Here is a 27,582-nt window from a genome sequence, read left to right on the forward strand (position 1 = left end):
TATGTTCATTACTATAGAGTGGAATGCTCTTTCAATTTTGTTTGTGTTGTCTTCAAAAAGTAACCACAATCGTAAAATGTAGCACTGTTTAGTCATTAGAGTGCCTCCGAAAAAATGCTAGTAAGTGGGTTTTTGTACGTAAAATAAATATGAAAAAATTACCTCTGAAGCAATTTGTATCAAGTTTTGAATGCCACTCTTCTCGATGCGGTGCTTCAACGGCAGGAATTGTGCTGCCCCTCGCCACAGTCGCCCATGCCTCACAGGCGGGACAGCAACTGTCTCAGTGCCAGCTGGTGGACTTTCACTGTACCTATGAAACTATGAGGAAGACATCCACGAATTCCAGATACACATCTGCAGTCTCCTACCAGAAAAGAAATTTGAGCGCGTTTAATCCTTGCAGAGGACAAGTGTCCTCCTTACATGGACAACGCAATTAAAGATCTCCGCAGTCTTGGGATCGATAGATACACTGTCTGAGGAAGTTCATGGGAAAATATTACAAACTCTATTCGATGAGAGTATCCCACTGAATCCCTGCGTTGCTCATCATTCCCAAGCAGCATACAATATTGTCCTTGAAACTGTCACAAAGATGCACAAATACTTAGTATGACAGTAAACCACATCACTCCTGGAATCTCAGCAAAAGATTTAAGAAGGCTTAGTTTCACATGGGATTGGACACATTTAAGGAGATGCATGCAAAAAGCCAGAGAAAAGGTGACCCAGTTCAAAAAAATTGGAAATAAAAGAAATAAATTATATGGCGCTTGAAAAAAGTCTACTATTCTGGTCACTTACGTCTTTTCACATTTGGCAATGAACATGACGACACTGTTTATGTATTAGATTATGAGGAAGTCATGATGATCTGTGACACCATATTGGCTACAACCTATTCCATCTGGTGTCATAACACCTTACCAAGAAATATACCTGGAATATTATCAGAACCTTTTCTAGTGAATATTTACAGCATCTATGATGGATCTTTTGAGATGTTAGGAAATTCTCTGTTTGAAGAAATCAATCTATAGTTTATGGTATACTCATTCACAATCAGGATGATGTAGAGATTAGCAAAACATATCTTCAATAGATTGAGGGGGATATCTCCTCTTCTAATGTGCAGCGAGAGTTCTCAACTGTATCAGATCAGCCCAACTGTCATCTAACAAATTATCGGAGTTACATGGAGCTTATCGAACCTGGGGCCACCCGACAGTAGACGAGGAAGTTGGTTGTTGGAAAGTGACAACCACAGGGAAGACATGTTACCATTAGGACATAGTTTGCATAACAAACAACTGTATGCTTTCTCAAAAGACAATTATATATCTCCTATAACCATGGAAGACCTCCTCAGGTGAAAAACAAAAACTTCTTCAGAGTAAAGCCAATGTGAAAGCTTCTGGATATGGTGGGGGGTGGGGGAATTGATAATGTGGACTCTTCTGAACTCACGTTCCTACATTGGAGTTTAGCTGAATTCTCTAAAACCCTTGATTATGATTACAGACCCAACTACACAGTATTCATAGAAAATACATCTCTTGTCCTGTTAAGAGAAGAATTAAGAACCATTTACTGTCCACAAAAACTAGGACACACCCCTCCCATGGGAGCACAAGTAGGAGTGTCCATGAAGAGATATTAAATAGAATCAATATTGTAATCCAAGACACGTAACCATCCAGACATAGTTTGCATAACAAATACTGTAGGCTTGCTCAGAAGACAATTTCATATCTCCTATTCCTATAACCATGGAAGAACTCCTTGGGTAAAAAACTAAAACTACTTCAGAGGAAAGCCAATGTGGAACTTTTTTGGATATGGGAGGGGAATATTGTTAATGTGTACTCTTCTGAGCTCACATTCCTGGATTGGAGTTTATTGGAATTCTCTAAAACCTTTGATTCTGATAACAGACCTGACTACTCCGAACCGATAGAAGACAAGTCTCTTGCCCCGTTAAGAGAAGAATTAACAAACATTTATTGTTGACAAAAACTTGGATACCCCCTTCCCAAGGGGAGAACAAGTAGGAGGGCCCTACAAGAGATACTAAATAGAATCATTATTGTAATTCAAGAGATATGCAAGTTGGTGGCAGATAGAAGGATTCCAGACGGATGGAAAATTATAATACTTCACGCAAAAGAAAGAGAATTAAAAATACTGGCATGACTGTTTGCTATGATGGTTTTGGAAATGCATTTATATTTTGCAGTCACAGAGTCAAACATGTCCAAACTCATCTCTCCATAATGTCCTCAACAATCCATGACTCTACATGAAAAGGAATGTATAAGCACTTCCAATACTTCTCTGACACAAGTCGAGACCCGCCAAGATATTTAAGCATACTTTGTAGTACTGATTTTACCTCTTGGAATTTGTGTCACACTTATTCTCTCACATGTAAGTTATTTTCGTTCTTGGACTCTCTATTCGGAACTCCCAACACATGACTGGTTACAAGAGCTACATACTTGGACAAGGAGATAACCAAGTTTGTAAAATTCTGATCCCCATACCAGAGCAATATCCAGAGAATGGATCATATCTCCAAGGAGGTCAAGACGATGTTACTGCTAAACGCAAATTGTTTATCCAGACTTTGACTGAGCAGGCACTCAAACTCAGGCTGGTTGCGAAGCCAGTTGCAGCAGACAGATCCATATACATAGTAAAGGCATTTTGTACATTGGAGCCTTTACAACACAAATGCTTAAGAGGGTATCAAGAGTGATGGCTAATGCCAATGAAATGTACCCTGTCTACAATTATTTCCACATTGCAAACGGCAAGGATGGCTGCTTTCTCAGAAAGGATTTGAGCACACAACAGCATACTGTTTGGCAACAACCGAGTCTTTGGTGTCTATTACGGACGAGATCAAAAATCAGCAAATTGATAGATCCGTCATTTACGAAATTTTTGATATCCATCAATTCAGATGTGGGGAGAAACCCAATTCTAAACCCTCTCAGTTATTTATACAGTGGACATCTGGATGCTCTCATTGCCTATACAACATATATTCATTGCATCAAAGCCTCAAATTCTTGTGCCCTAAAAGTCTTCTATATGATGGAAAATGAGTTATTTCCACCTGGATCACACGATCCACAAATGTTGGTGTCAAACCCATAGGCTCTGAATCTGGAAGGTCCCTCAACAGTTGCTAACCTTCTGAAAAACAATTTGGAGAGGTTGTTAACACAAGTGACAAAAAACAAAGATTTATCTGAGATATTTTCAATTGCATCAGACAATGATGACAAGCAATTCTTTGACTACTTGCTTTCACTTACACCATGCTACCCTAGACTTATCCATGAGATGATCTTGAATTCTGTTAGAGGAGCAATATCACAATATGTCGCAAAGCACCAAAATACAGTAACAATTAGACTCTTGTTGATAAAAGCTGATCTTGTTACAAATCTGGTGAGAAGAATCAATGAATTGGATATCTTGTTACTGGCCAATTGGTTTAAATTGTGTAAGAGGTTGCAAACCCTAGGGCAGATTGTCATGTTTCTATGTGTCCTACTGCAGTTCCTAACAACATTAGGAACTATTCATGGGCTATGACAGTTACAGAGCGGCTGCAAGGTGTGACAATTCCCCATCCATCTCATCAATTTCGTCCTAAATGGATATGATTTGAAACTGTTGAATCACAAGACAGCCAAGACAATAGTAATGAATTTGTCTTATATCAGTGGACAGATCCTTCGACTGTAGACCGTTTATCTACATGAGGTGCTTACTTTCCCCTTTATTGCATCAAAAACCACTGAGAAAGTTACCGGGGTAACCTTCCAGGTTCCGTTTGTATCTACACCACTAGATGCATCTAAGCGAGCAGCTCAATTAGCTGAGTGAGTGTGTGTACTAAATGGTAATTTCTACAACATGCTGATGAAAATGGCAGCTTCTAGAACTGATTTGGATTTGGAAGTTGTAAAATTGATAACCCATTCTATAGTTGGGAGGACCGGTAGTTCATAGATTGCATTGAACAACCAGTACTGATTCACTCAGTTATCAGTGTCGCTGAAATATTGGGTTGCAGCATAAAAAGATATTGTCTTGCACATAGCTATTCATCTGAGGCTCTGTTTTGGACAAACTTTTAATGATTGTTACACTGCCTTTTACTCTAAGTCATCCACTTGTTTCCATGATTTATCCACCTCAGTCCTGCTTCCAGAGCTGGTCCCAGAGGTTGAAGATCTGTATGGTGGAGGGTTACCTGGACAGATCCTCTGAGATCCCTATGCATTGAAAATTTGATCCATGGGATGATTATGTCTTAAATACAATCCCTTGGGGTGAGAGGAAAGCTTCCAGGATCTACCTGATGATCTATAAAAGATCCACGGCATATCATGCTGCATGGGACGTCGTCCGGTGCGTGCGGATGGTGGTGCTGTCCACATGCGCTGGGAGACCTTTTTCACGTCAGCGGGAAATATGCATCACGGTTACAGGACATGGTGACCGGGCAGTAACTTGGTCAGTTTTCAATCTGGTTACTGCATTCTGGTTGCCACTGTGCCTGTGCTCAGGGGAAGGATGCGTACACAGCCTCTCCTTCCCAAGTGCCCCCATCTGCCTTCTCGCGGTGCGGAAGACTTCGGGCAACCAAAGGGTAGGGGTACGGCAGTGCGCTGACCGTCTCGTGCACCAGTTCTGCCGGCCTGGCTCGACAGGGTGGATTCCGGCCTGATCTGTCAAGTATCCTTTGCTGTGTCTCTGGATTTCTGGGACACGATCCACCAAGCCGGGGTGTGGTGACATCTTCCCCACTAGATTATCTGGGTCCAGGCCCCTGAATGTGTGGGTGACCGCCCCGGCACCTGAGAACGACCCGATCCTTGGCCTTACGTGAGAGCTCAGACTAGTACGAGGTGAAGGATGGAGAGTGAATCCGCTCTCCCTGAATGCGGGCAGCATTCGCCACTAAGGCAGTGGGTGAATACTTTGTTGATGCAGTTGTTGAAGAGGACTAGTATGCAGTACCATGGCGTGCTAAAGCTAGTAGTACAGTTGTTGAAAGCTCTTGGTCAACGGGTGGGACTGATGGGCGGAGTTGGAGAAGGAGAATGAACGGTTCAGAAGCCAACCAGTAGCTGCTGGTACATATGCCACGGTTGCAAGTGCCCCAGAGGTAAAAGTACCGAAGGCTAAAGAGACTATACACAAAAAGATAAAGAAAATTGTACCTACAGTCTTTATTAAATCTAAGGTGGGTGAAGATATTCGAGCTGTGGAGATGGCGTTTGCAAAATGTATTGATCCAAAATGTAATAAGATTAAGATTGACAATGTCGAATCACCCAAAAAGTATTAATAGTTGAAACAGCCTCTCAGGAGGATAGCAAAAGAATACTAACGAACCAGCTGTTAGTACAAAAAGTAAAGCGTGAACCTGCATTAAAGAGACGTCCTCTAATGTGTTTGTATGACGTATTTAAATTCATGTCCGCGGACAGCTTATTGGATGCCGTATACACTCACAATTTTGATGTTCGATTACAAGGGAAGAATTTGACAGTCAGTTCAGGTTAAGATTTAAAATTGGTCCACCAGAGAATCTAACACTTCATTATATCATTGAGGTGTCACCAGAATTATGGAAACTCCTGATGAGAATAGGCAGATTGTACACTGGCTACTGAGTACTGAATATTAAAGACTACTTGGCAGTTCCTCCATGTACCACGTGCCAAGATCTAAATCATACAAACAAGTATTTTGGTGAAGCTCAGGATGTGTGTGTCCACTGTGGGCAGTAGGGGCATGAGAGGAAGGACTGTCCAAATAAAGACAGGCCTCTGGTTTCTATACCATGTAAAAAGAGAGGTCAAACGTTGGAGGACTGAAGGACTGCCCCACCTACAAAATGATTCTTGATAGGCTAATTCAGTGAACCAATTATCGTGACCCTTAAAGCCACCTAGGAAGAAATGCCAAAGCTAAGCTAAAAGGGATGCAGAAAGGGGTAGGCTAATCAGTAAAGCTCTCTCCACAGGTTCACTTGCGAGTTCTGATGATCCTTCAGGGTCCACCAGCTGTCCGATGGTGAATGTCGACGTCCAGACTGATGCCGACGAGGAAGCAGCTACGAGCCAGATGACATCCCGGCCCTTGGGCCCAGAGGTGGAAGAGGGTGCAGAACGAGAACTCCAAAAAGAAGATGGGGAAGATAAAGACGGTATTGTCCCTACAAGACTTGGTGCTGCAAATGGTCCAACATATGCAAATATTGTAAATAAAAATGGTAATGGTAATTGTGCAAAGTAGTTGGTCCTGGTATCATATATAACAATCCTGATGACATGTTATGTCTATCAAGGTTGAAAGAGCCTGCATTGTTAACAGTGGCTCTGAGGCAGCTTGTTCGAAAGGAACGTAGTTACAGGGAAGACACTACATACCCAGCCTCAGAGGACGTTGACTGTATTCAATTAGAGGCGGCAAATATTCAGTCAAAGACCAAATAAACTCAAAATCTTGGCTGAGCAGGTGTGTGCTAGAAGGGGCTGTAAATTTGACGTTGAGAAATTTTTAAAGATATCGTCAAAATGTACAGTAGAAACGTACCTGATCTATCAAATTCATTGCCCACTAGCCGCCTGCATGTTTTTTATCCCCCCGGATAATGGGGAGATTTCAAATGTTAGAAATTGATGCCGTGCGTATCCATACAATTAATCATGAACTATAGGAAATGGAAGAGGGAGAGAGGTTCGACATCCTCACGATACAAAAGCCAGCCTCCTGTGCAGGTCGAGTCCCGGGATTTCCAACAGCCACACAGGTGTTCTCCTCTGGGGAGCACCCCGTGAGTGCGACTGTGATATTCAATAAATTCAATAAGATGATTAAAACGACTGTTCTAATGCAGTTTTGTAATGAACATATAATAGTGGTTCAGCTTAATTTGACGTCACAGAGTTTGTTTACTGCTAATGGTTATAGACAATTTCGGCTGCATATTGTAGTTTTCTTGAATCAGCTGAGCTGTATTCTAAGAATATTAGCAGGATAGCCTATAATTGTATGCATGGATGCCAATGCTAGGTCCCATTATGGCTGAGTGTGGAGAAAGATGAGCGGGGCTCTGAGCTGGAAAATGTAATTATGGAGACACATGTAGAACTTTTAAATCAGCCTGGTCAACAGACTACTTTTTCAGGAAGGGTGGGTGCTGTCTCCAATATAGATGTCACCTTAGCAAGTATTAGTGCAGTGCCCCATGTAATTAACTGGAGAGTTGTTGAAAATCTCACTATCAGTGACCATAATTGTATATTTTATGGGTACGGCACTGTGGGCTTAGAAGATACTGGAAACTGGGAAGAAAGGTACACCTACTCAAAAACTGACTGGGATTGACTGGCGCAGGAGTTCAGTCCTTCAGAGTTGGGATCTGAGGTGGAGTCAGAGAATGTGAATGCGGCAGCGGGAGACATGGTAAGTTCTATAGAGACGGCTATTGCTTTGGCAGTTCCTCGTGGCGCAAGGTATGTCCACAGGTGGCCAACTCCGTGGTCCCCAGAACTGACCGCACTCAAACGGTCTGTCGGGCAGGCACGGAGCAACTATCAGAGGAGCTTCGTCCAGGAAGAAAGACATTATCATTTACAGACATATCCCCATCTCAGAGAGAGATATAAGAACCTAATACAGAAGACCAGACACCAATCGTGGGAACAACTTGTTAGAGACCAGTTGGGGATGGACCTGTGGGGCGGCTCCTACAAACTGGTGAGGGAATGATCAGGTTGCCTACAATGCTGTCCACTTTACAACTGGATGGGGGACGGAACACAACAACTTGGGCTGGGGCTGCAAGACTGCTTCTGGACACTCTGCTGCCTGTGACGTAGAAGAAGAAGATACACTAGAACAGCAGGGAATACGCCGGACACTGCCAGAACTGTAAATCATCGATACCGAAAGGGTTGCTCGACTCGGGATGCCATCAGTGAGGTGTCTCGGTCTGTCCACTCGGCCAGACAGAAGTATGTTCTGTAAATAAGGGTAGATATGTCGGGGGCCTTCGACAACCTGTGACTGCTGGGCTTTTCGCTCACTTGCGGGAAACGTGGTGCCCCAGGCTTCTGTATGGTTGCCTGGAGGCCCACTGTCAGAGTAGATGCGCCAGGATTGCAGCTTTTGGGACTGTGGTATCTAAAACGATATCCCGGGGTAGTCCCCAGGGATCAGTATTTGGTGATATTAATATGGAATCTGTTAAACACCTTGCAGAGGGACGCTTCAGTGTTGGGTGTCGTTGCCTATGTGGACGACCTTGTCATACTGGAGGAGGGTAACAGCCGTACCCTTATTCAGGAACATGCTAGATTAGCTATTTGCTTACTGCAGAATTGGTGTAATCAGCCCAAGTTAATAGTTGCACCACCAAAATCAGTATATAGGTTGTCAAAAGGGTCGCTTCACGGAGACCAACAGCTCGGATTAATGATGTTATTGTTTCTAGATAAGGCTCAGCACGATTCCTGGGTGTGCATTTAGATGAACGTTGGAATTTTGGTGCACATATAGAACAAATAGCTGCTAAATCATTGGCTCTGTTCAATAAACTAATAACAATTGGACAACGGCACTTCCACCTGCTGGTGATACCACTCCCTATAAATCACAATTGTTTATCAGCAACTATGAAGCAATTGTGTGGGCCCACAGACTAACCGTGCTTAGGCCGGCTACGGCAGTCAGGAGAATCCTAAGAAACGTTTTACTAACATGTATAGGTGCTTTTAGCACCAGCCCAACACATGCCCTGTTGGTTGTTGTGGGGTTGTGTGCGTTGGATTTGATCATTTGGCAGCAGGCTGCATTTTATTCGTTACAGAAACAGGACATTCAACGTGTTCCTGATATAATGAGTGTGCCCTCACAAGCATTAAGGCAATAAAGGAACAGTTATTAAATATATGGCGAGAGGAATGGTATTGGTCCGAAACGATTCAGAGAGTACATACTTTCTTTCCAAGTGTTCCATGTTTAAATAATAAGATTATGGTGCCCTCTCAGGGCATCATACACTTTCTTAAAGTAAATGGGACACAGTAAGTCCGCCCCAGGAAATGGCGACTATTGTTGGACCACCTGGGGTGAGGCAGCTGAGAAGTGCTAGGAAAGGACTCAGTGGGGGAACAATTGTGTGAAGAGTGTACTTTTTATTTCTTAGTTACACCATTCATAAGTATGCTTGGTGTTGGTGGGACAGCATCTCTCTGAATAAATCTCGTGTGTAAATTTAAAAATCTAAACGGAAGAAGAGGTGAATTTTGTTCTTCAATTTATGTGTAAATACCTATTTGTGAATATATGTAGCACTTAGTTGCTCATAATGGGTGGTGGAAAGAGTTTATGTATCTATTCAGTCGTTTCTGCTAGGTAGTCCCAGCCCACTTCCTCATTGGCTAGGGATGGACACCTCTCTGGGAGTAGCCCAGATTCCCTAAGAGGCCAATTTATGTTCATTACTATAGAGTGGAATGCTCTTTCAATTTTGTTTGTGTTGTCTTCAAAAAGTAACCACAATCGTAAAATGTAGCACTGTTTAGTCATTAGAGTGCCTCCGAAAAAATGCTAGTAAGTGGGTTTTTGTATGTAAAATAAATATGAAAAAATTACCTCTGAAGCAATTTGTATCAAGTTTTGAATGCCACTCTTCTCGATGCGGTGCTTCAACGGCAGGAATTGTGCTGCCCCTCGCCACAGTCGCCCATGCCTCACAGGCGGGACAGCAACTGTCTCAGTGCCAGCTGGTGGACTTTCACTGTACCTATGAAACTATGAGGAAGACATCCACGAATTCCAGATACACATCTGCAGTCTCCTACCAGAAAAGAAATTTGAGCGCGTTTAATCCTTGCAGAGGACAAGTGTCCTCCTTACATGGACAACGCAATTAAAGATCTCCGCAGTCTTGGGATCGATAGATACACTGTCTGAGGAAGTTCATGGGAAAATATTACAAACTCTATTCGATGAGAGTATCCCACTGAATCCCTGCGTTGCTCATCATTCCCAAGCAGCATACAATATTGTCCTTGAAACTGTCACAAAGATGCACAAATACTTAGTATGACAGTAAACCACATCACTCCTGGAATCTCAGCAAAAGATTTAAGAAGGCTTAGTTTCACATGGGATTGGACACATTTAAGGAGATGCATGCAAAAAGCCAGAGAAAAGGTGACCCAGTTCAAAAAAATTGGAAATAAAAGAAATAAATTATATGGCGCTTGAAAAAAGTCTACTATTCTGGTCACTTACGTCTTTTCACATTTGGCAATGAACATGACGACACTGTTTATGTATTAGATTATGAGGAAGTCATGATGATCTGTGACACCATATTGGCTACAACCTATTCCATCTGGTGTCATAACACCTTACCAAGAAATATACCTGGAATATTATCAGAACCTTTTCTAGTGAATATTTACAGCATCTATGATGGATCTTTTGAGATGTTAGGAAATTCTCTGTTTGAAGAAATCAATCTATAGTTTATGGTATACTCATTCACAATCAGGATGATGTAGAGATTAGCAAAACATATCTTCAATAGATTGAGGGGGATATCTCCTCTTCTAATGTGCAGCGAGAGTTCTCAACTGTATCAGATCAGCCCAACTGTCATCTAACAAATTATCGGAGTTACATGGAGCTTATCGACACTGGGGCCACCCGACAGTAGACGAGGAAGTTGGTTGTTGGAAAGTGACAACCACAGGGAAGACATGTTACCATTAGGACATAGTTTGCATAACAAACAACTGTATGCTTTCTCAAAAGACAATTATATATCTCCTATAACCATGGAAGACCTCCTCAGGTGAAAAACAAAAACTTCTTCAGAGTAAAGCCAATGTGAAAGCTTCTGGATATGGTGGGGGGTGGGGGAATTGATAATGTGGACTCTTCTGAACTCACGTTCCTACATTGGAGTTTAGCTGAATTCTCTAAAACCCTTGATTATGATTACAGACCCAACTACACAGTATTCATAGAAAATACATCTCTTGTCCTGTTAAGAGAAGAATTAAGAACCATTTACTGTCCACAAAAACTAGGACACACCCCTCCCATGGGAGCACAAGTAGGAGTGTCCATGAAGAGATATTAAATAGAATCAATATTGTAACCCAAGACACGTAACCATCCAGACATAGTTTGCATAACAAATACTGTAGGCTTGCTCAGAAGACAATTTCATATCTCCTATTCCTATAACCATGGAAGAACTCCTTGGGTAAAAAACTAAAACTACTTCAGAGGAAAGCCAATGTGGAACGTTTTTGGATATGGGAGGGGAATATTGTTAATGTGTACTCTTCTGAGCTCACATTCCTGGATTGGAGTTTATTGGAATTCTCTAAAACCTTTGATTCTGATAACAGACCTGACTACTCCGAACCGATAGAAGACAAGTCTCTTGCCCCGTTAAGAGAAGAATTAACAAACATTTATTGTTGACAAAAACTTGGATACCCCCTTCCCAAGGGGAGAACAAGTAGGAGGGCCCTAGAAGAGATATTAAATAGAATCATTATTGTAATTCAAGAGATATGCAAGTTGGTGGCAGATAGAAGGATTCCAGACGGATGGAAAATTATAATACTTCACGCAAAAGAAAGAGAATTAAAAATACTGGCATGACTGTTTGCTATGATGGTTTTGGAAATGCATTTATATTTTGCAGTCACAGAGTCAAACATGTCCAAACTCATCTCTCCATAATGTCCTCAACAATCCATGACTCTACATGAAAAGGAATGTATAAGCACTTCCAATACTTCTCTGACACAAGTCGAGACCCGCCAAGATATTTAAGCATACTTTGTAGTACTGATTTTACCTCTTGGAATTTGTGTCACACTTATTCTCTCACATGTAAGTTATTTTCGTTCTTGGACTCTCTATTCGGAACTCCCAACACATGACTGGTTACAAGAGCTACATACTTGGACAAGGAGATAACCAAGTTTGTAAAATTCTGATCCCCATACCAGAGCAATATCCAGAGAATGGATCATATCTCCAAGGAGGTCAAGACGATGTTACTGCTAAACGCAAATTGTTTATCCAGACTTTGACTGAGCAGGCACTCAAACTCAGGCTGGTTGCGAAGCCAGTTGCAGCAGACAGATCCATATACATAGTAAAGGCATTTTGTACATTGGAGCCTTTACAACACAAATGCTTAAGAGGGTATCAAGAGTGATGGCTAATGCCAATGAAATGTACCCTGTCTACAATTATTTCCACATTGCAAACGGCAAGGATGGCTGCTTTCTCAGAAAGGATTTGAGTACACAACAGCATACTGTTTGGCAACAACCGAGTCTTTGGTGTCTATTACGGACGAGATCAAAAATCAGCAAATTGATAGATCCGTCATTTACGAAATTTTTGATATCCATCAATTCAGATGTGGGGAGAAACCCAATTCTAAACCCTCTCAGTTATTTATACAGTGGACATCTGGATGCTCTCATTGCCTATACAACATATATTCATTGCATCAAAGCCTCAAATTCTTGTGCCCTAAAAGTCTTCTATATGATGGAAAATGAGTTATTTCCACCTGGATCACACGATCCACAAATGTTGGTGTCAAACCCATAGGCTCTGAATCTGGAAGGTCCCTCAACAGTTGCTAACCTTCTGAAAAACAATTTGGAGAGGTTGTTAACACAAGTGACAAAAAACAAAGATTTATCTGAGATATTTTCAATTGCATCAGACAATGATGACAAGCAATTCTTTGACTACTTGCTTTCACTTACACCATGCTACCCTAGACTTATCCATGAGATGATCTTGAATTCTGTTAGAGGAGCAATATCACAATATGTCGCAAAGCACCAAAATACAGTAACAATTAGACTCTTGTTGATAAAAGCTGATCTTGTTACAAATCTGGTGAGAAGAATCAATGAATTGGATATCCTGTTACTGGCCAATTGGTTTAAATTGTGTAAGAGGTTGCAAACCCTAGGGCAGATTGTCATGTTTCTATGTGTCCTACTGCAGTTCCTAACAACATTAGGAACTATTCATGGGCTATGACAGTTACAGAGCGGCTGCAAGGTGTGACAATTCCCCATCCATCTCATCAATTTCGTCCTAAATGGATATGATTTGAAACTGTTGAATCACAAGACAGCCAAGACAATAGTAATGAATTTGTCTTATATCAGTGGACAGATCCTTCGACTGTAGACCGTTTATCTACATGAGGTGCTTACTTTCCCCTTTATTGCATCAAAAACCACTGAGAAAGTTACCGGGGTAACCTTCCAGGTTCCGTTTGTATCTACACCACTAGATGCATCTAAGCGAGCAGCTCCATTAGCTGAGTGAGTGTGTGTACTAAATGGTAATTTCTACAACATGCTGATGAAAATGGCAGCTTCTAGAACTGATTTGGATTTGGAAGTTGTAAAATTGATAACCCATTCTATAGTTGGGAGGACCGGTAGTTCATAGATTGCATTGAACAACCAGTACTGATTCACTCAGTTATCAGTGTCGCTGAAATATTGGGTTGCAGCATAAAAAGATATTGTCTTGCACATAGCTATTCATCTGAGGCTCTGTTTTGGACAAACTTTTAATGATTGTTACACTGCCTTTTACTCTAAGTCATCCACTTGTTTCCATGATTTATCCACCTCAGTCCTGCTTCCAGAGCTGGTCCCAGAGGTTGAAGATCTGTATGGTGGAGGGTTACCTGGACAGATCCTCTCAGATCCCTATGCATTGAAAATTTGATCCATGGGATGATTATGTCTTAAATACAATCCCTTGGGGTGAGAGGAAAGCTTCCAGGATCTACCTGATGATCTATAAAAGATCCACGGCATATCATGCTGCATGGGACGTCGTCCGGTGCGTGCGGATGGTGGTGCTGTCCACATGCGCTGGGAGACCTTTTTCACGTCAGCGGGAAATATGCATCACGGTTACAGGACATGGTGACCGGGCAGTAACTTGGTCAGTTTTCAATCTGGTTACTGCATTCTGGTTGCCACTGTGCCTGTGCTCAGGGGAAGGATGCGTACACAGCCTCTCCTTCCCAAGTGCCCCCATCTGCCTTCTCGCGGTGCGGAAGACTTCGGGCAACCAAAGGGTAGGGGTACGGCAGTGCGCTGACCGTCTCGTGCACCAGTTCTGCCGGCCTGGCTCGACAGGGTGGATTCCGGCCTGATCTGTCAAGTATCCTTTGCTGTGTCTCTGGATTTCTGGGACACGATCCACCAAGCCGGGGTGTGGTGACATCTTCCCCACTAGATTATCTGGGTCCAGGCCCCTGAATGTGTGGGTGACCGCCCCGGCACCTGAGAACGACCCGATCCTTGGCCTTACGTGAGAGCTCAGACTAGTATGAGGTGAAGGATGGAGAGTGAATCCGCTCTCCCTGAATGCGGGCAGCATTCGCCACTAAGGCAGTGGGTGAATACTTTGTTGATGCAGTTGTTGAAGAGGACTAGTATGCAGTACCATGGCGTGCTAAAGCTAGTAGTACAGTTGTTGAAAGCTCTTGGTCAACGGGTGGGACTGATGGGCGGAGTTGGAGAAGGAGAATGAACGGTTCAGAAGCCAACCAGTAGCTGCTGGTACATATGCCACGGTTGCAAGTGCCCCAGAGGTAAAAGTACCGAAGGCTAAAGAGACTATACACAAAAAGATAAAGAAAATTGTACCTACAGTCTTTATTAAATCTAAGGTGGGTGAAGATATTCGAGCTGTGGAGATGGCGTTTGCAAAATGTATTGATCCAAAATGTAATAAGATTAAGATTGACAATGTCGAATCACCCAAAAAGTATTAATAGTTGAAACAGCCTCTCAGGAGGATAGCAAAAGAATACTAACGAACCAGCTGTTAGTACAAAAAGTAAAGCGTGAACCTGCATTAAAGAGACGTCCTCTAATGTGTTTGTATGACGTATTTAAATTCATGTCCGCGGACAGCTTATTGGATGCCGTATACACTCACAATTTTGATGTTCGATTACAAGGGAAGAATTTGACAGTCAGTTCAGGTTAAGATTTAAAATTGGTCCACCAGAGAATCTAACACTTCATTATATCATTGAGGTGTCACCAGAATTATGGAAACTCCTGATGAGAATAGGCAGATTACACTGGCTACTGAGTACTGAATATTAAAGACTACTTGGCAGTTCCTCCATGTACCACGTGCCAAGATCTAAATCATACAAACAAGTATTTTGGTGAAGCTCAGGATGTGTGTGTCCACTGTGGGCAGTAGGGGCATGAGAGGAAGGACTGTCCAAATAAAGACAGGCCTCTGGTTTCTATACCATGTAAAAAGAGAGGTCAAACGTTGGAGGACTGAAGGACTGCCCCACCTACAAAATGATTCTTGATAGGCTAATTCAGTGAACCAATTATCGTGACCCTTAAAGCCACCTAGGAAGAAATGCCAAAGCTAAGCTAAAAGGGATGCAGAAAGGGGTAGGCTAATCAGTAAAGCTCTCTCCACAGGTTCACTTGCGAGTTCTGATGATCCTTCAGGGTCCACCAGCTGTCCGATGGTGAATGTCGACGTCCAGACTGATGCCGACGAGGAAGCAGCTACGAGCCAGATGACATCCCGGCCCTTGGGCCCAGAGGTGGAAGAGGGTGCAGAACGAGAACTCCAAAAAGAAGATGGGGAAGATAAAGACGGTATTGTCCCTACAAGACTTGGTGCTGCAAATGGTCCAACATATGCAAATATTGTAAATAAAAATGGTAATGGTAATTGTGCAAAGTAGTTGGTCCTGGTATCATATATAACAATCCTGATGACATGTTATGTCTATCAAGGTTGAAAGAGCCTGCATTGTTAACAGTGGCTCTGAGGCAGCTTGTTCGAAAGGAACGTAGTTACAGGGAAGACACTACATACCCAGCCTCAGAGGACGTTGACTGTATTCAATTAGAGGCGGCAAATATTCAGTCAAAGACCAAATAAACTCAAAATCTTGGCTGAGCAGGTGTGTGCTAGAAGGGGCTGTAAATTTGACGTTGAGAAATTTTTAAAGATATCGTCAAAATGTACAGTAGAAACGTATCTGATCTATCAAATTCATTGCCCACTAGCCGCCTGCATGTTTTTTATCCCCCCGGATAATGGGGAGATTTCAAATGTTAGAAATTGATGCCGTGCGTATCCATACAATTAATCATGAACTATAGGAAATGGAAGAGGGAGAGAGGTTCGACATCCTCACGATACAAAAGCCAGCCTCCTGTGCAGGTCGAGTCCCGGGATTTCCAACAGCCACACAGGTGTTCTCCTCTGGGGAGCACCCCGTGAGTGCGACTGTGATATTCAATAAATTCAATAAGATGATTAAAACGACTGTTCTAATGCAGTTTTGTAATGAACATATAATAGTGGTTCAGCTTAATTTGACGTCACAGAGTTTGTTTACTGCTAATGGTTATAGACAATTTCGGCTGCATATTGTAGTTTTCTTGAATCAGCTGAGCTGTATTCTAAGAATATTAGCAGGATAGCCTATAATTGTATGCATGGATGCCAATGCTAGGTCCCATTATGGCTGAGTGTGGAGAAAGATGAGCGGGGCTCTGCGCTTGAAAATGTAATTATGGAGACACATGTAGAACTTTTAAATCAGCCTGGTCAACAGACTACTTTTTCAGGAAGGGTGGGTGCTGTCTCCAATATAGATGTCACCTTAGCAAGTATTAGTGCAGTGCCCCATGTAATTAACTGGAGAGTTGTTGAAAATCTCACTATCAGTGACCATAATTGTATATTTTATGGGTACGGCACTGTGGGCTTAGAAGATACTGGAAACTGGGAAGAAAGGTACACCTACTCAAAAACTGACTGGGATTGACTGGCGCAGGAGTTCAGTCCTTCAGAGTTGGGATCTGAGGTGGAGTCAGAGAATGTGAATGCGGCAGCGGGAGACATGGTAAGTTCTATAGAGACGGCTATTGCTTTGGCAGTTCCTCGTGGCGCAAGGTATGTCCACAGGTGGCCAACTCCGTGGTCCCCAGAACTGACCGCACTCAAACGGTCTGTCGGGCAGGCACGGAGCAACTATCAGAGGAGCTTCGTCCAGGAAGAAAGACATTATCATTTACAGACATATCCCCATCTCAGAGAGAGATATAAGAACCTAATACAGAAGACCAGACACCAATCGTGGGAACAACTTGTTAGAGACCAGTTGGGGATGGACCTGTGGGGCGGCTCCTACAAACTGGTGAGGGAATGATCAGGTTGCCTACAATGCTGTCCACTTTACAACTGGATGGGGGACGGAACACAACAACTTGGGCTGGGGCTGCAAGACTGCTTCTGGACACTCTGCTGCCTGTGACGTAGAAGAAGAAGATACACTAGAACAGCAGGGAATACGCCGGACACTGCCAGAACTGTAAATCATCGATACCGAAAGGGTTGCTCGACTCGGGATGCCATCAGTGAGGTGTCTCGGTCTGTCCACTCGGCCAGACAGAAGTATGTTCTGTAAATAAGGGTAGATATGTCGGGGGCCTTCGACAACCTGTGACTGCTGGGCTTTTCGCTCACTTGCGGGAAACGTGGTGCCCCAGGCTTCTGTATGGTTGCCTGGAGGCCCACTGTCAGAGTAGATGCGCCAGGATTGCAGCTTTTGGGACTGTGGTATCTAAAACGATATCCCGGGGTAGTCCCCAGGGATCAGTATTTGGTGATATTAATATGGAATCTGTTAAACACCTTGCAGAGGGACGCTTCAGTGTTGGGTGTCGTTGCCTATGTGGACGACCTTGTCATACTGGAGGAGGGTAACAGCCGTACCCTTATTCAGGAACATGCTAGATTAGCTATTTGCTTACTGCAGAATTGGTGTAATCAGCCCAAGTTAATAGTTGCACCACCAAAATCAGTATATAGGTTGTCAAAAGGGTCGCTTCACGGAGACCAACAGCTCGGATTAATGATGTTATTGTTTCTAGATAAGGCTCAGCACGATTCCTGGGTGTGCATTTAGATGAACGTTGGAATTTTGGTGCACATATAGAACAAATAGCTGCTAAATCATTGGCTCTGTTCAATAAACTAATAACAATTGGACAACGGCACTTCCACCTGCTGGTGATACCACTCCCTATAAATCACAATTGTTTATCAGCAACTATGAAGCAATTGTGTGGGCCCACAGACTAACCGTGCTTAGGCCGGCTACGGCAGTCAGGAGAATCCTAAGAAACGTTTTACTAACATGTATAGGTGCTTTTAGCACCAGACCAACACATGCCCTGTTGGTTGTTGTGGGGTTGTGTGCATTGGATTTGATCATTTGGCAGCAGGCTGCATTTTAATCGTTACAGAAACAGGACATTCAACGTGTTCCTGATATAATGAGTGTGCCCTCACAAGCATTAAGGCAATAAAGGAACAGTTATTAAATATATGGCGAGAGGAATGGTATTGGTCCGAAACGATTCAGAGAGTACATACTTTCTTTCCAAGTGTTCCATGTTTAAATAATAAGATTATGGTGCCCTCTCAGGGCATCATACACTTTCTTAAAGTAAATGGGACACAGTAAGTCCGCCCCAGGAAATGGCGACTATTGTTGGACCACCTGGGGTGAGGCAGCTGAGAAGTGCTAGGAAAGGACTCAGTGGGGGAACAATTGTGTGAAGAGTGTACTTTTTATTTCTTAGTTACACCATTCATAAGTATGCTTGGTGTTGGTGGGACAGCATCTCTCTGAATAAATCTCGTGTGTAAATTTAAAAATCTAAACGGAAGAAGAGGTGAATTTTGTTCTTCAATTTATGTGTAAATACCTATTTGTGAATATATGTAGCACTTAGTTGCTCATAATGGGTGGTGGAAAGAGTTTATGTATCTATTCAGTCGTTTCTGCTAGGTAGTCCCAGCCCACTTCCTCATTGGCTAGGGATGGACACCTCTCTGGGAGTAGCCCAGATTCGCTAAGAGGCCAATTTATGTTCATTACTATAGAGTGGAATGCTCTTTCAATTTTGTTTGTGTTGTCTTCAAAAAGTAACCACAATCGTAAAATGTAGCACTGTTTAGTCATTAGAGTGCCTCCGAAAAAATGCTAGTAAGTGGGTTTTTGTATGTAAAATAAATATGAAAAAATTAACTATGAAGCTATTTGTATCAAGTTTTGAATGCCACTTTTCTCGATGCGGTGCTTCAACGGCAGGAATTGTGCTGCCCCTCGCCACAGTCGCCCATGCCTCACAGGCGGGACAGCAACTGTCTCAGTGCCAGCTGGTGGACTTTCACTGTACCTATGAAACTATGAGGAAGACATCCACGAATTCCAGATACACATCTGCAGTCTCCTACCAGAAAAGAAATTTGAGCGTGTTTAATCCTTGCAGAGGACAAGTGTCCTCCTTACATGGACAACGCAATTAAAGATCTCCGCAGTCTTGGGATCGATAGATACACTGTCTGAGGAAGTTCATGGGAAAATATTACAAACTCTATTCGATGAGAGTATCCCACTGAATCCCTGCGTTGCTCATCATTCCCAAGCAGCATACAATATTGTCCTTGAAACTGTCACAAAGATGCACAAATACTTAGTATGACAGTAAACCACATCACTCCTGGAATCTCAGCAAAAGATTTAAGAAGGCTTAGTTTCACATGGGATTGGACACATTTAAGGAGATGCATGCAAAAAGCCAGAGAAAAGGTGACCCAGTTCAAAAAAATTGGAAATAAAAGAAATAAATTATATGGCGCTTGAAAAAAGTCTACTATTCTGGTCACTTACGTCTTTTCACATTTGGCAATGAACATGACGACACTGTTTATGTATTAGATTATGAGGAAGTCATGATGATCTGTGACACCATATTGGCTACAACCTATTCCATCTGGTGTCATAACACCTTACCAAGAAATATACCTGGAATATTATCAGAACCTTTTCTAGTGAATATTTACAGCATCTATGATGGATCTTTTGAGATGTTAGGAAATTCTCTGTTTGAAGAAATCAATCTATAGTTTATGGTATACTCATTCACAATCAGGATGATGTAGAGATTAGCAAAACATATCTTCAATAGATTGAGGGGGATATCTCCTCTTCTAATGTGCAGCGAGAGTTCTCAACTGTATCAGATCAGCCCAACTGTCATCTAACAAATTATCGGAGTTACATGGAGCTTATCGAACCTGGGGCCACCCGACAGTAGACGAGGAAGTTGGTTGTTGGAAAGTGACAACCACAGGGAAGACATGTTACCATTAGGACATAGTTTGCATAACAAACAACTGTATGCTTTCTCAAAAGACAATTATATATCTCCTATAACCATGGAAGACCTCCTCAGGTGAAAAACAAAAACTTCTTCAGAGTAAAGCCAATGTGAAAGCTTCTGGATATGGTGGGGGGTGGGGGAATTGATAATGTGGACTCTTCTGAACTCACGTTCCTACATTGGAGTTTAGCTGAATTCTCTAAAACCCTTGATTATGATTACAGACCCAACTACACAGTATTCATAGAAAATACATCTCTTGTCCTGTTAAGAGAAGAATTAAGAACCATTTACTGTCCACAAAAACTAGGACACACCCCTCCCATGGGAGCACAAGTAGGAGTGTCCATGAAGAGATATTAAATAGAATCAATATTGTAATCCAAGACACGTAACCATCCAGACATAGTTTGCATAACAAATACTGTAGGCTTGCTCAGAAGACAATTTCATATCTCCTATTCCTATAACCATGGAAGAACTCCTTGGGTAAAAAACTAAAACTACTTCAGAGGAAAGCCAATGTGGAACTTTTTTGGATATGGGAGGGGAATATTGTTAATGTGTACTCTTCTGAGCTCACATTCCTGGATTGGAGTTTATTGGAATTCTCTAAAACCTTTGATTCTGATAACAGACCTGACTACTCCGAACCGATAGAAGACAAGTCTCTTGCCCCGTTAAGAGAAGAATTAACAAACATTTATTGTTGACAAAAACTTGGATACCCCCTTCCCAAGGGGAGAACAAGTAGGAGGGCCCTAGAAGAGATATTAAATAGAATCATTATTGTAATTCAAGAGATATGCAAGTTGGTGGCAGATAGAAGGATTCCAGACGGATGGAAAATTATAATACTTCACGCAAAAGAAAGAGAATTAAAAATACTGGCATGACTGTTTGCTATGATGGTTTTGGAAATGCATTTATATTTTGCAGTCACAGAGTCAAACATGTCCAAACTCATCTCTCCATAATGTCCTCAACAATCCATGACTCTACATGAAAAGGAATGTATAAGCACTTCCAATACTTCTCTGACACAAGTCGAGACCCGCCAAGATATTTAAGCATACTTTGTAGTACTGATTTTACCTCTTGGAATTTGTGTCACACTTATTCTCTCACATGTAAGTTATTTTCGTTCTTGGACTCTCTATTCGGAACTCCCAACACATGACTGGTTACAAGAGCTACATACTTGGACAAGGAGATAACCAAGTTTGTAAAATTCTGATCCCCATACCAGAGCAATATCCAGAGAATGGATCATATCTCCAAGGAGGTCAAGACGATGTTACTGCTAAACGCAAATTGTTTATCCAGACTTTGACTGAGCAGGCACTCAAACTCAGGCTGGTTGCGAAGCCAGTTGCAGCAGACAGATCCATATACATAGTAAAGGCATTTTGTACATTGGAGCCTTTACAACACAAATGCTTAAGAGGGTATCAAGAGTGATGGCTAATGCCAATGAAATGTACCCTGTCTACAATTATTTCCACATTGCAAACGGCAAGGATGGCTGCTTTCTCAGAAAGGATTTGAGCACACAACAGCATACTGTTTGGCAACAACCGAGTCTTTGGTGTCTATTACGGACGAGATCAAAAATCAGCAAATTGATAGATCCGTCATTTACGAAATTTTTGATATCCATCAATTCAGATGTGGGGAGAAACCCAATTCTAAACCCTCTCAGTTATTTATACAGTGGACATCTGGATGCTCTCATTGCCTATACAACATATATTCATTGCATCAAAGCCTCAAATTCTTGTGCCCTAAAAGTCTTCTATATGATGGAAAATGAGTTATTTCCACCTGGATCACACGATCCACAAATGTTGGTGTCAAACCCATAGGCTCTGAATCTGGAAGGTCCCTCAACAGTTGCTAACCTTCTGAAAAACAATTTGGAGAGGTTGTTAACACAAGTGACAAAAAACAAAGATTTATCTGAGATATTTTCAATTGCATCAGACAATGATGACAAGCAATTCTTTGACTACTTGCTTTCACTTACACCATGCTACCCTAGACTTATCCATGAGATGATCTTGAATTCTGTTAGAGGAGCAATATCACAATATGTCGCAAAGCACCAAAATACAGTAACAATTAGACTCTTGTTGATAAAAGCTGATCTTGTTACAAATCTGGTGAGAAGAATCAATGAATTGGATATCTTGTTACTGGCCAATTGGTTTAAATTGTGTAAGAGGTTGCAAACCCTAGGGCAGATTGTCATGTTTCTATGTGTCCTACTGCAGTTCCTAACAACATTAGGAACTATTCATGGGCTATGACAGTTACAGAGCAGCTGCAAGGTGTGACAATTCCCCATCCATCTCATCAATTTCGTCCTAAATGGATATGATTTGAAACTGTTGAATCACAAGACAGCCAAGACAATAGTAATGAATTTGTCTTATATCAGTGGACAGATCCTTCGACTGTAGACCGTTTATCTACATGAGGTGCTTACTTTCCCCTTTATTGCATCAAAAACCACTGAGAAAGTTACCGGGGTAACCTTCCAGGTTCCGTTTGTATCTACACCACTAGATGCATCTAAGCGAGCAGCTCAATTAGCTGAGTGAGTGTGTGTACTAAATGGTAATTTCTACAACATGCTGATGAAAATGGCAGCTTCTAGAACTGATTTGGATTTGGAAGTTGTAAAATTGATAACCCATTCTATAGTTGGGAGGACCGGTAGTTCATAGATTGCATTGAACAACCAGTACTGATTCACTCAGTTATCAGTGTCGCTGAAATATTGGGTTGCAGCATAAAAAGATATTGTCTTGCACATAGCTATTCATCTGAGGCTCTGTTTTGGACAAACTTTTAATGATTGTTACACTGCCTTTTACTCTAAGTCATCCACTTGTTTCCATGATTTATCCACCTCAGTCCTGCTTCCAGAGCTGGTCCCAGAGGTTGAAGATCTGTATGGTGGAGGGTTACCTGGACAGATCCTCTCAGATCCCTATGCATTGAAAATTTGATCCATGGGATGATTATGTCTTAAATACAATCCCTTGGGGTGAGAGGAAAGCTTCCAGGATCTACCTGATGATCTATAAAAGATCCACGGCATATCATGCTGCACGGGACGTCGTCCGGTGCGTGAGGATGGTGGTGCTGTCCACATGCGCTGGGAGACCTTTTTCACGTCAGCGGGAAATATGCATCATGGTTACAGGACATGGTGACCGGGCAGTAACTTGGTCAGTTTTCAATCTGGTTACTGCATTCTGGTTGCCACTGTGCCTGTGCTCAGGGGAAGGATGCGTACACAGCCTCTCCTTCCCAAGTGCCCCCATCTGCCTTCTCGCGGTGCGGAAGACTTCGGGCAACCAAAGGGTAGGGGTACGGCAGTGCGCTGACCGTCTCGTGCACCAGTTCTGCCGGCCTGGCTCGACAGGGTGGATTCCGGCCTGATCCGTCAAGTATCCTTTGCTGTGTCTCTGGATTTCTGGGACACGATCCACCGAGCCGGGGTGTGGTGACATCTTCCCCACTAGATTATCTGGGTCCAGGCCCCTGAATGTGTGGGTGACCGCCCCGGCACCTGAGAACGACCCGATCCTTGGCCTTACGTGAGAGCTCAGACTAGTACGAGGTGAAGGATGGAGAGTGAATCCGCTCTCCCTGAATGCGGGCAGCATTCGCCACTAAGGCAGTGGGTGAATACTTTGTTGATGCAGTTGTTGAAGAGGACTAGTATGCAGTACCATGGCGTGCTAAAGCTAGTAGTACAGTTGTTGAAAGCTCTTGGTCAACGGGTGGGACTGATGGGCGGAGTTGGAGAAGGAGAATGAACGGTTCAGAAGCCAACCAGTAGCTGCTGGTACATATGCCACGGTTGCAAGTGCCCCAGAGGTAAAAGTACCGAAGGCTAAAGAGACTATACACAAAAAGATAAAGAAAATTGTACCTACAGTCTTTATTAAATCTAAGGTGGGTGAAGATATTCGAGCTGTGGAGATGGCGTTTGCAAAATGTATTGATCCAAAATGTAATAAGATTAAGATTGACAATGTCGAATCACCCAAAAAGTATTAATAGTTGAAACAGCCTCTCAGGAGGATAGCAAAAGAATACTAACGAACCAGCTGTTAGTACAAAAAGTAAAGCGTGAACCTGCATTAAAGAGACGTCCTCTAATGTGTTTGTATGACGTATTTAAATTCATGTCCGCGGACAGCTTATTGGATGCCGTATACACTCACAATTTTGATGTTCGATTACAAGGGAAGAATTTGACAGTCAGTTCAGGTTAAGATTTAAAATTGGTCCACCAGAGAATCTAACACTTCATTATATCATTGAGGTGTCACCAGAATTATGGAAACTCCTGATGAGAATAGGCAGATTGTACACTGGCTACTGAGTACTGAATATTAAAGACTACTTGGCAGTTCCTCCATGTACCACGTGCCAAGATCTAAATCATACAAACAAGTATTTTGGTGAAGCTCAGGATGTGTGTGTCCACTGTGGGCAGTAGGGGCATGAGAGGAAGGACTGTCCAAATAAAGACAGGCCTCTGGTTTCTATACCATGTAAAAAGAGAGGTCAAACGTTGGAGGACTGAAGGACTGCCCCACCTACAAAATGATTCTTGATAGGCTAATTCAGTGAACCAATTATCGTGACCCTTAAAGCCACCTAGGAAGAAATGCCAAAGCTAAGCTAAAAGGGATGCAGAAAGGGGTAGGCTAATCAGTAAAGCTCTCTCCACAGGTTCACTTGCGAGTTCTGATGATCCTTCAGGGTCCACCAGCTGTCCGATGGTGAATGTCGACGTCCAGACTGATGCCGACGAGGAAGCAGCTACGAGCCAGATGACATCCCGGCCCTTGGGCCCAGAGGTGGAAGAGGGTGCAGAACGAGAACTCCAAAAAGAAGATGGGGAAGATAAAGACGGTATTGTCCCTACAAGACTTGGTGCTGCAAATGGTCCAACATATGCAAATATTGTAAATAAAAATGGTAATGGTAATTGTGCAAAGTAGTTGGTCCTGGTATCATATATAACAATCCTGATGACATGTTATGTCTATCAAGGTTGAAAGAGCCTGCATTGTTAACAGTGGCTCTGAGGCAGCTTGTTCGAAAGGAACGTAGTTACAGGGAAGACACTACATACCCAGCCTCAGAGGACGTTGACTGTATTCAATTAGAGGCGGCAAATATTCAGTCAAAGACCAAATAAACTCAAAATCTTGGCTGAGCAGGTGTGTGCTAGAAGGGGCTGTAAATTTGACGTTGAGAAATTTTTAAAGATATCGTCAAAATGTACAGTAGAAACGTATCTGATCTATCAAATTCATTGCCCACTAGCCGCCTGCATGTTTTTTATCCCCCCGGATAATGGGGAGATTTCAAATGTTAGAAATTGATGCCGTGCGTATCCATACAATTAATCATGAACTATAGGAAATGGAAGAGGGAGAGAGGTTCGACATCCTCACGATACAAAAGCCAGCCTCCTGTGCAGGTCGAGTCCCGGGATTTCCAACAGCCACACAGGTTTTCTCCTCTGGGGAGCACCCCGTGAGTGCGACTGTGATATTCAATAAATTCAATAAGATGATTAAAACGACTGTTCTAATGCAGTTTTGTAATGAACATATAATAGTGGTTCAGCTTAATTTGACGTCACAGAGTTTGTTTACTGCTAATGGTTATAGACAATTTCGGCTGCATATTGTAGTTTTCTTGAATCAGCTGAGCTGTATTCCAAGAATATTAGCAGGATAGCCTATAATTGTATGCATGGATGCCAATGCTAGGTCCCATTATGGCTGAGTGTGGAGAAAGATGAGCGGGGCTCTGCGCTTGAAAATGTAATTATGGAGACACATGTAGAACTTTTAAATCAGCCTGGTCAACAGACTACTTTTTCAGGAAGGGTGGGTGCTGTCTCCAATATAGATGTCACCTTAGCAAGTATTAGTGCAGTGCCCCATGTAATTAACTGGAGAGTTGTTGAAAATCTCACTATCAGTGACCATAATTGTATATTTTATGGGTACGGCACTGTGGGCTTAGAAGATACTGGAAACTGGGAAGAAAGGTACACCTACTCAAAAACTGACTGGGATTGACTGGCGCAGGAGTTCAGTCCTTCAGAGTTGGGATCTGAGGTGGAGTCAGAGAATGTGAATGCGGCAGCGGGAGACATGGTAAGTTCTATAGAGACGGCTATTGCTTTGGCAGTTCCTCGTGGCGCAAGGTATGTCCACAGGTGGCCAACTCCGTGGTCCCCAGAACTGACCGCACTCAAACGGTCTGTCGGGCAGGCACGGAGCAACTATCAGAGGAGCTTCGTCCAGGAAGAAAGACATTATCATTTACAGACATATCCCCATCTCAGAGAGAGATATAAGAACCTAATACAGAAGACCAGACACCAATCGTGGGAACAACTTGTTAGAGACCAGTTGGGGATGGACCTGTGGGGCGGCTCCTACAAACTGGTGAGGGAATGATCAGGTTGCCTACAATGCTGTCCACTTTACAACTGGATGGGGGACGGAACACAACAACTTGGGCTGGGGCTGCAAGACTGCTTCTGGACACTCTGCTGCCTGTGACGTAGAAGAAGAAGATACACTAGAACAGCAGGGAATACGCCGGACACTGCCAGAACTGTAAATCATCGATACCGAAAGGGTTGCTCGACTCGGGATGCCATCAGTGAGGTGTCTCGGTCTGTCCACTCGGCCAGACAGAAGTATGTTCTGTAAATAAGGGTAGATATGTCGGGGGCCTTCGACAACCTGTGACTGCTGGGCTTTTCGCTCACTTGCGGGAAACGTGGTGCCCCAGGCTTCTGTATGGTTGCCTGGAGGCCCACTGTCAGAGTAGATGCGCCAGGATTGCAGCTTTTGGGACTGTGGTATCTAAAACGATATCCCGGGGTAGTCCCCAGGGATCAGTATTTGGTGATATTAATATGGAATCTGTTAAACACCTTGCAGAGGGACGCTTCAGTGTTGGGTGTCGTTGCCTATGTGGACGACCTTGTCATACTGGAGGAGGGTAACAGCCGTACCCTTATTCAGGAACATGCTAGATTAGCTATTTGCTTACTGCAGAATTGGTGTAATCAGCCCAAGTTAATAGTTGCACCACCAAAATCAGTATATAGGTTGTCAAAAGGGTCGCTTCACGGAGACCAACAGCTCGGATTAATGATGTTATT

The sequence above is a fragment of the Schistocerca piceifrons genome, chromosome 10 (assembly GCF_021461385.2).
Source record: "Schistocerca piceifrons isolate TAMUIC-IGC-003096 chromosome 10, iqSchPice1.1, whole genome shotgun sequence".
Classification (NCBI taxonomy): Eukaryota; Metazoa; Arthropoda; class Insecta; order Orthoptera; family Acrididae; genus Schistocerca; species Schistocerca piceifrons.